The sequence below is a fragment of the Hemicordylus capensis genome, chromosome 1, assembly GCF_027244095.1.
Source record: "Hemicordylus capensis ecotype Gifberg chromosome 1, rHemCap1.1.pri, whole genome shotgun sequence".
NCBI classification, from domain to species: domain Eukaryota; kingdom Metazoa; phylum Chordata; class Lepidosauria; order Squamata; family Cordylidae; genus Hemicordylus; species Hemicordylus capensis.
In genome coordinates this window covers 273906642-273917273 of record NC_069657.1, presented here as the reverse complement: position 1 = coordinate 273917273, position 10632 = coordinate 273906642, and the positions used below count along the sequence as shown (strand labels likewise).

General features: G+C 44.6%; 1 long non-coding RNA gene across 2 annotated transcripts in view; it reads left to right on the top strand.

The window, feature by feature from the left end:
* Positions 1–301: 301 nt before the first annotated feature.
* LOC128339939 (uncharacterized) overlaps positions 302–10632 on the top strand; it is an 84118-nt gene continuing 73787 nt past the window's right edge. For both annotated transcript variants that reach the window (XR_008313346.1, XR_008313345.1), the window contains exons 1-2: positions 302–491; positions 4473–4607. This is a non-coding gene — a long non-coding RNA (uncharacterized LOC128339939). The remainder of the gene's footprint in view (positions 492–4472; positions 4608–10632) is intronic.

The window sequence follows — 10632 nt, the reverse complement described above, 5'->3', positions numbered from 1 at the left end:
ACTCACACAGCTCCTGCCTTTGCCTGGCACACCCTTCAGTCATTGGGACAGAGGCCGCTGCAGTTTTATGGGGCCCCTGGGGGATATTCTGATGGCCAATGGGAAGGGCAGAAGAAGGAAGAACTTGGGGATAGTCCAGTGCTGTAACCACTACAGTGGGTCTTGACCAAGAGACTAGCATGGCAGACACTCCTTCTCCTCTCTTCCCATAGGCCAATGAAAGTTCCAAAGCCTTCTGCATCATAATTGCCCAAGAAACATGTACAGCAGCTTGTTTTCCCATCCTCAGCAGTGAATGGTGAGGATGCAGTGGAGGCTCCTCTTCTTCCTATCCTCCAAGGGCAAGGTGGTGAGGGAGAAATTGCTGATGATAAAGATACATCCCCTCCATCTCTGAGGGAGGGCAGGATGCCTCCTTGTCTTAAGAAGGCAATTATTAGACCGCTTCTGAAGAAGCCTGCCTTAGATCCCTCAGAGTTGAACAACTACAGGTATTTAAGAGAACTAGCTGAACCCGCACAGAGCTTCTGTGCGGTAGTTTACTTACTTTTTGGAGTTGTGTTGTGAGAATTTGGCTGGTTGTGAGAATTTCGCCTTCTGCCCCTCTGCCCGGCCTGCCATCTCCCCGCCTTCTGCCCCACTGTCCCGCCTGCCATCTCCCCACCTTCTGCCCCACTGTCCCGCCTGCCATCTCCCTGCCTTCTGCCCCACTGTCCCGCCTGCCATCTCCCCGCCTTCTGCCCCACTGTCCCGCCTGCCATCTCCCCGCCTTCTGCCCCACTGTCCCGCCTGCCATCTCCCCACCTTCTGCCCCACTGTCCCGCCTGCCATCTCCCCACCTTCTGCCCCACTGTCCCGCCTGCCATCTCCCTGCCTTCTGCCCCACTGTCCCGCCTGCCATCTCCCCGCCTTCTGCCCCACTGTCTCGCCTGCCATCTCCCCGCCTTCTGCCCCTCTGTCTCGCCTGCCATCTCCCTCACCTCTTTCCCCAGTGTTGTCTCTAAAAGCCCCCAGGTTTTTGTGTTTGTTTCTTTGAATGTTTTTATGGAATCACACAGAACATCTTTCTCCTCCCTAGCTCTTACCCCTGTGTTTGCCCTAGAAGTCCTTGGGGGTTTTGTTTTTGTTTTTAGTGTTGAGTGTGGCTACTGTTGGACCGATGTTTTTCAAGGTAGTACTTGGGCAGGGCGGGGGGAGAGATCTGGTGTTTGCTTCTCCTCACAGTCTGGCTCTCCGTGGCTTCCCCCCCCCCCACCAGCCCTTCAGTTTTCTCCCCCGCCGATACAGTGTGGGAGACTAAGCTGAGTCTCGCCTGTCAACCGTCTCCTCTGTCCCCGCTTGCCCCTACAGCCGGGCCCCTTGCAATCTTTGGCCTCCCAGACATGCCCGCGGATGCTGTCTCCACGGCCGCCAGGTCCTCCGCCGCCACTTGCCCTCAGGCTGTGCCTCTTGCAATCTTTGGCCATGCCCCCCAATGCTGCCTCTTGTTTGCTGCCGGCCAGGCCTGCCGCCGCCGCTTGGCTCCACGGCTGCCGGGCCCGCCTGCCACCTCTGGCGTCCTCGGCCATGCCTGTGGGGCCACCAGCCAGGCCCGCTGCTGCTGCCGCCGCTTGCCTGCGCGGCCGCTGAATCCTCCACCGCCGCTTGCCCCCGTGTCCGGGCCCACCTGCTGCATGTCTCCCCGGCCATGGCCTCCTCCTCCCTCCACACACCCCTTTTCCTCCTGGCGGCGGCGGCGGCGCTCCGCCCGCCAGCCCAACCTGCTCCTGTTTCCTCCGCCGGCCCCAACCTGCTTCCTCCGCCAGCCCAACCTCCACCGGCCCAACCTGCGGCCCAACCTGTTTCCTCCGCCGGCCCAACCTGCTCCTCTTTCCTCCGGCGGCCGGCCCCAGGGTGCCGCCGCCAGGCCCGCCACCTCGCCTCCATGGCCGGGCCCAGCCCACCCCAACTCTGCAGCTAGGACTGCCTGGCTCCCCGGCCATGGCCGCCGCCGCCTCGCATAATTCTCCTGGGTGTGCCACCAGGACCAATCAGGTGCCCCCTGCAGCCCAGCCAATCAGCTGGGCTGCCGGGACGCATTTTTCCTGGGCACACCCAGGAGAATTATATATATAGATGTTTTCTTCATTATGAACCCCACTGCCCATTGAGATCATTAGGAGAGGTCTGTCTGCAGTTGCCACTGGCTCATCTGGTGTCTACTCAGGAACAAGCCCTCTCTGCTGCTGCCCCAGAGCTTTGGAACGTGCACCCTGCTGAAATAAGAGCCTCCCCATCTCTGACAACTTTTAAAAAGTCTTTAAAGATGCACCTATTCACCCAGGCCTTTTATTAAAGATTGTTTTAATGGTTTTATCATCATTTTAAAATGTTGTTTTAAAATTTTAAATTGTTGTAATGTTTTAACTTTTACTATGCCATTTATTTTGTTTTAACTACTATTTTATGTTTTGGGTTTTTTTACTCATTTATTTTTCTAATGTTTTAACTTTTTGTCTGCTTATTATAATCCACCCAGAGACGTGAGTTTTGGGTGGTATAGAAGTGTGCTTAAGATAAGATAAGATAATATAAATGTAGTTTCTGGACATAATACAAAGTGCTGGTTATTACCTTAAAAGCCCTGAACAGCTTAGGTCCGAGTTATTTTAGAGAGCGCCTTCTTCTGCATGATCCCCACCACACGTTAAGGTCATCTGAGGAGGTCCATCTTCAGTTACCATCAGCATGTCTGGTGGCGACTCAGAGGCGGGCCTTCTCTGTAGCTGCTCCTGGGCTGTGGAATACACTCCTGGCAGAAATCCGTAATCTGAGTTCATTATTGGCCTTCAGGAGATCCCTTAAAACCTATCTGTTTGACCTGGCCTTCCAGGGTTTTTTTTAACTGTAAAGATTTGGCCTTGTTTTCCAGGGTTTAAAAAACTATTTTAATTATTCTAATAATAGTTTTATGTTTTTACAGTTTTTGATTTTAACAGTTAATTGATTTTAGTTTTATTTTAATGTAAAGTTCCCCAAGCTATTTTTGGAAGGGTGGTATATAACCCAGAGAGAGAGAGAGAGAGAGAGAGAGAGAGAGAATCTCTGGTAAGCTGGGGGCAGAGGGCACGCAGCAACAAGATAAAATTAGAAACCCCAGAATCCAAAGAACTGAGTGACTACTGCAATGTACCTGAGAGAGCCTTGAATACGTGTTCATCAAATATCAGACTTCTCCATGTCCACATGGCAATAGATAGCGTTTTATTGTTTATGTCAGCATACACGTTATCCAAATGATTTTTTGTGTTCATCTAACATTTTGATCATCTAACATTTTGTTTGTAAAAGTAAGTGGGAACACGGTCCCCTACATGCGATGAAAGTGGTCACCTCTGCTAACTGGGCAAAGAGGCACCTTTTTAACATGGTGATTCTCTTTATTTAGCAGGGGGAGAGTAACTGGCCCTCTCCACCCCCAGCACAATACCTCCAGTGACTGTGGCTGGTGCCTTATGTTTCCTTTTAGATTGTTAGCCCTTTGGAGACAGGGATCCATCTTTCTTTCTTTCTTTCTTTCTTTCTTTCTTTCTTTCTTTCTTTCTTTCTTTCTTTCTTTATGTGAACCGCTTTGGAAATGTTTGTTGAAAAGTAGTATATAAATATTTGGGGGGGGGGTGGCACTCAGAATGCACCTCCTCTGATGTCTTTGAAGAACACATCAACACATTCTCAGCATGTCCTTTAATCATGTGTGAGGGGCATTCATCCGAAACTCCCCTCTTCACGCAATCCAAAACTCTAGGCAGGACCTGGGTGGCTGTGATTGCCATTGGTTTTATTTCCCCTCACAAGACAATCAAATCAGTTCAATGATTCCTGCCTGAAAACGGAATCATGACGTAGACAAGGATATTTTGCATGGAAAGGAAGCGAGATGCTCACAAAAATATTTTCCTCCACTGAGGAAAAACCTTAAGCTCAGATGACCTCTGTATCCACATGAGAGCATATATGAGGTGCTAGACTGAGGGCATGGATGTGGATTTACAATTGGCAAGGATTACATCTTTTTTCTAAAACCAAGAAGCAAAGAATTTAGCTTCATTACCAAAAAAGGGTTTTACATTCGCTTCATGACGATGTTAATATAAAACAATGAACTGAAATTCTTTTATCTTTGCCACTGAGGTATTTGAGTACTGCATATGTGATTTATCACAGCTCTGCAGAGATAGTTATCAAAAAGGCTCTTAAGGAATGTGCATGGAAGCACAACATTATCTGAACGGATGCTATTCTTGGTGACTTGAAAGGACAATGAAACAGTGAAAGGTTCCTCAGAAAGCATGTTCTGGGAGTTAGGTTGCTGCTATGTACATTCATGAAAATAAAAGAGAATATCAATAAGCCATTAAAGATTCAGGAAGTGAGGTGAGGAAGTCGTGTGAAGGGACAAGGAGAGCTGAGTTATATTCCAAATTCATTCTCAGGTATCCTGTTTGAGCATGTGGACAATTCACTCACTCAGCTGGGGAAGCATTACCGGTAAACGTTCTACAAGGCTTGACAAGAAGATTCGCACAAAAAGGAACAGATCCAATTGTTAAAAAACAAACAGCTACAAGGTAAGATATAAATTGTGCAATCATAGGCTTACATTCTTCCCAGGGCTAGGACAACATAAAGACAATGGACATAGCCCTGCAGAGATGCAAAAGGCCTGGAGCGTAAATGTTTCAAACTTCCATCTCAGTCCATACACAGAATTACACTGCATATCTCCTAAACTGTAAGGCATCTGAATAATGTAGTTGTTAAATTCAAGACATTGGACCATTCACATTTGCATTTTTAGTGGTGCACCAAAAAAAAAAGTATCAACACATTCTAAAAATGTCTGTCCTACAAACATGCAGGCAATAACAGTAACAACTAGCTACTGTTCAAATACAATAACCACATATTAAATGGAACAATAACAACCACCAAGCCATGTATACCTGTAAAGTCATAGCATGTACACACCACAAACAACTATTTCCAGCCATAGGTCTCATGCAGCCAAGACTGCAGGTGGCTCCCTGCTAGAGGGACAAGACAAGTACTGCCATATTGCACAGAATTGCTTATTGAAACATGCCTCGACCATCAACGTTGGGTCTCCAGATGTTATTGGACTTCAGCTGCCATAAACCCCAACCAAAGGCCACTGGGGCTGGGGATTATGGGAGTTGAATTCCAGTAACATCTAGGGACCCAGCGTAGAGAATCCCTGGACTAGGCAATCACAAGGTTTGTTCCCATGACTGTTAAATGGACACTTGCCCTGCCCACCTTTGAGAGCTGTGCACACTCCTGATTTTTGGTCACCAGAGCCCCTGGTGGCACAGTGGTAAAACTGCCGCCCTGTAACCAGAAGGTTACAAGTTCTATCCTGACCAGGGTCTCAAGGTTGACTCAGCCTTCCATCCTTCCGAGGTCGGTAAAATGAGTACCCAGAATGTTGGGGGCAATATGCTAAATCATTGTAAACCGCTTAGAGAGCTCCGGCTATAGAGCGGTATATAAATGTAAGTGCTATTGCTATTGCTATGTGTGAGCTAAAAGCTAGGTTGCAGAAGGGGGAAATGATCATGTGGGAGGTGGGTGCAGGCTCCGATGGCATCATCCTACCCAGCACTTTTACTAGCATGTTACCAATGTAGATGGCAATTGCCAACCAGGAGGCCAATTCATGTTTTTCTCACGTCTGTTCACCAGGCCGTGTTTGAATCCTAAGACTTACAGTTAGGGATGTGCGAATCGATTCAGATACAAATCGATTTGTACCCGAATCTAGCTGATTTGGGTGATTCGGAGACAAAACGAATCACCCCTGTGGTCCATTGGCTAGATTCGGGTACAAATCGAATCGCAGCTGATTTGATTCGAATCGATTTGGGTTTTGGATCTGTCCTATTAATTTCACCTGATTCCCAGCTTTCATTAAAAAAAAAAAAGCTAAGCTCTAGCCCTTATAGAAGTGGAGTTATGGAGCAAAATGTGTGGTCACTATTTTTCAAGTGTTTGGATTCTTTGGTGTATAATAACTTTCACTCAATGAATCCTTATGAGGATTCCTGCCTTGTGGGTGGGAGTGTAGTGTAGTTGGCACATGGCAGTTGACAATTGGCATTGTCTAAAAGTCAGTCCAAATGAATAGAAGAAATGAAGGTGTGTAATGAATCCTCATAAGGATTCATTGAGTGAAAGTTATTATACACCAAAGAATCTGAACACTTAAAAAAGAGTGACCACACATTTTGCTCCATAACTCCACTTCTGTAAGGGCTAGAGCTTAGCTTTTTTTTTTAATGAAAGCTGGGAATCTGGGGAAATTAATAGGACAGATCCGAAACCTGAATCAATTCGATTCGGATCAGCCGCGATTCGGATCCGAATCGAATTTGGGGTGATTCGGATGGGTCAGATTCAGATCCAAATCGAATCAGGGTTGTTTCAATTCAGTTACAAATCGAAACACAGAAAATCCGAATTGCACACCCCTACTTACAGTATCCTAAGCCCACTTGATTCCAATCAGCAGGTCTCCCTTTCTCATAAATATGTTTAGGATCAGGTGCAGATCTAACATGAAGATACTTTATTGCTGTTCCAAGATAGACATAAGAAATGCCCTTCTTAAAATTCTGTCTGGAGACAGCAATCCATTTCAGTGCTGAGCTCATGATCCATTTTAAGTCTATTCAGCTCTACTAAACTCTTATCCGATGAAGTCAGTGGCTCACAGTATGCATTAAACATGCAACTCATCTTCAAAGCTGTGGTCATTTGGCATGTTAACCTGATCACTGCAGGACAGCCCTTATTCCTACATCAAAGAAAGAATAATTTTAGAAGATCCCTCCACTCTCTCACATAAATAATAATTGCCTAAACATGCACTTTTACATTCAGCATGGAATGGGAAAAACAGTTCTCAGTGAAGGCTTATATAACACAGCTGCCTTTTCATATTTTAAAGTGTATGCAAGCGCATCCTATGACATAAAGATCATGCATTTATGACCACTTGTAATCTACGGGCCTGCCCAGATCATAGCTAGCTGTGCTCCTGCTTGAGTGCACCACAGGAAGCATGGGAAGGATGCTAGGAAAAGGGAGCTACCTTTTTCCTGAAGCTCCCCCACTCTCACAGCAAGAAAGCAGCTGTGTAGACTGCTCCAAACAGTCTGGTCCTGCAGGATTCCACGTCATCCCAGTAGGCTGGTGAGGAATCAGCACAGTTTGTAGGCTCTTGGTGCACAAAATGGAAGCAATGAAACAGTCCAGTTGGGTTCACATCAACCTTTTTCCACTAAAGGTGAAAAAGGCCCCCTTGGTCAGGTTCTTCCTCCTTATCTCCTTATGCTCCCAAAGCAGTGCTAGGCATTCACATTTCTAAAGAGCCTGATCAGGATGGTGCCACCTTGGACATGGCACTGATGTGCTAGAGCAGCTGCTCTCAGAAGCATGCATGGAAAGCTTGTTCCAGGTGCCATCACTGAGGTGCTGGGCCTCACTTGTTTGCTGAGCTCCCCCTCATGGATGCAAGCAGGGGCGTAGCAAGGTTGGAGTGAGCCCAGAGACAAGATTTTAAAATGCCCACCCACACACACTGAAACAGCTCATGAAGTAAAGAAATCTTAAATGAGGCAAGCATGCATATATAAATATAAATATAAATATAAATATAAATATAAATATAAATATAAATATAAATATAAATAAATAAATATATATATATATATATATATATATATATATATATATATATATATATAAATTAGAGAAAGACATGCTGTTCTGGTCGCTCCCGGTCTTAACACTCACATCAGTTTCAGAGGATGAATACAACTGAAGGAAGCCCGGGCGGGTGTGCGGCTGGGGGAGTCAGTCATGTGACTTGCCTCTAGAGGCCCCCTCGAGGCAGTGGGCCCCCAGACAACTGTCTCCCCTTGCCCTATTATAGTTACGCCTCTGGATGCAAGCTATGCCCCTCCCCAATGGTTGGGGCAGCTGGGCAATGCTTTGTTATGGTTGTCAGTGCTTCCTTAGGGTGGCCACCTGAGTGGAATTTAACCAGTCTGGATAGTTTTAAGGCTTATTGGTCTCTCCTACAGGAAAGAAAAGTTAATTTCCTTGCCCCCATTATCCCATTTTAATTTTTTTTTTGCGGGGGGGGGAGATAAATTAGTGTTTTATCTATTTTTTATAGTGGCTAGTGAATCACATCTAGACATTGTGTACCTTGGCCTCCAGGTCTCACCTTTTTAAATTTTGAGATGGATTTTTAAATCAGTTATAAGTGCTGAAAAACAGAGAAAATGTCAAGAAAAGAGAAAGGGAATAATTTTCTTTGTAACAATTAAATGTGTATCACATTTGCATAACAAAAAAGATAGACATTCATAGTTAGCCCCAGTTAGCAGCCCCTGCTAACTGGGCAAAGAGGCACCTTTTACCGTGGTGATTCTCTTTATTTAGCAGAGGGAGAGTAACTGGCCCTATCCACCCCCAGCACAGTACCTCCAGTGACTGTTGCTGGTTTGTGTTCTATGTTTCTTTTTAGAATGTGAGCCCTTTGGGGACAGGGAGCCATCTTATTTATTTATTATTTTTTGTGTAAATTGCCCTGAGCCATATTTGGAAGGGCGGTATAGAAATTGAATTAATAATAATATATTATTATTATTATTATTATTATTATTATTATTATTATTATTAATTATTAATAATAATAGTTTTATGGAAAGTCCCAGAGAGAAATCAAATCACTGCTAAACACTGTCCGTATATTCAGTAGCGATATAGCAATGGAGTTTGGACTAGACAAGTGTGCTGCATTAATAATGAACAGAGGGAAAATAACAAAAACAGAAGGAACAGAACTGCCCAATGAAAGCAACATCAAGAATCTTGAAGAGAAAGGACATTACAAATACTTGGGCATTCTCCAGGCTGATAACATCGCAGACACTGAAGTTAAAAGAAAAATGGGAAGTGAATACATCAGGAGAGTTAGAAAAATCCTCAAGTCCAAACTCAATGGCGGGAACACCATACAAGCCATAAACACCTGGGCTATACCTGTTATCAGATACACTGCAGGAATAATAGACTGGACCCAGGCAGAGCTAGAGACGCTAGATCGTAAGACCAGGAAAATCATGACCACCAATCATGCTCTGCACCCCCGCAGTGATGTCGATAGGCTATACCTCCCTCACAGCTCAGGTGGAAGAGGAATGCTGCAAGTCCATCAAACAGTAGAGGAGGAGAAAAGAGGCCTTGAAGAATATATAAGGGACAGTGAAGAAGATGCACTTCAAATGGTCAAGAACGAGAAACTATTTAACACCAATGAAACAAGGCAGGCCTACAAGAAAGAACAAGTCAAGAACCGAGCAGCAAAGTGGAAAAATAAGCCACTGCATGGTCAATATTTGCACAATATAAGTGGAAAATCAGACATCGCCAAGACCTGGCAATGGCTTAAGAATGGCAACTTGAAGAAAGAAACAGAGGGTTTAATACTGGCTGCACAAGAACAGGCACTAAGAACAAATGCAATAAGAGCAAAAGTAGAAAAGTCAACAACAAACAGCAAGTGCCGCCTTTGTAAAGAAGCAGACGAAACCGTGGACCACCTAATCAGCTGTTGTAAAAAGATCGCACAGACTGACTACAAACAAAGGCATGACAAGGTAGCAGGGATGGTACACTGGAACATCTGCAAAAAATACAGGCTACCTGTAGCCAAAAATTGGTGGGACCATACAATTGAAAAAGTTGTTGAAAATGAAGATGCAGAAATATTATGGGACTTCCGACTACAAACAAACAAACATCTGCCACACAATACACCAGATATAACTGTAGTTATATCTACATGTTGCTATGTCAATTATTTTAACTTGTTTTTCTTTCTTCTCAACTTAAAATAATTGACACAGCAATACCAGGGGATAGCAGAATAGAAGAAAAAGAAATAGAAAGAATCACCAAATACAAAGATCTACAAATTGAAATTGAAAGGCTGTGGCAGAAAAAGACCAAAATAATCCCAGTGGTAATTGGCACTCTGGGTGCAGTTCCAAAAGACCTTGAAGAGCACTTCCGCACCATAGGGGCCACAGAAATCACCATCAGCCAATTACAAAAAGCAACTTTACTGGGAACAGCCTATATTCTGCAATGATATCTATAACAGCAACAACATTGACAAAAAATCCAGCCATCCCAGGTCCTTGGGAAGGACTCGATGTTTGGATAAAACAAACCAGTCAATAACACCTTCTGACTGTGTAAATAAATAGTAATAATAAGTAATAAGATTAAATCAAATTCAGATTTGTCAATGAAAGTCAATTCTGAGTGAGGGCAAGCAGCACCTAATGCATGAACACTTTTTTCCTGTTTCACGGCTCGCCAACCTGCAAAAAATGTCAAAAAAGAGACTTTTGGATGTACCCTTTCAGAACTTACTTACAGCCCAACCTTTGAAGTGATATGCCTGTCCACAGCTCATGGAAATGATTAGGACTGGCATCAGCTGTGCACTTGAAGTCATGGGTTGCTTAAAAACAAATCAGAATTTACACTTGCCTA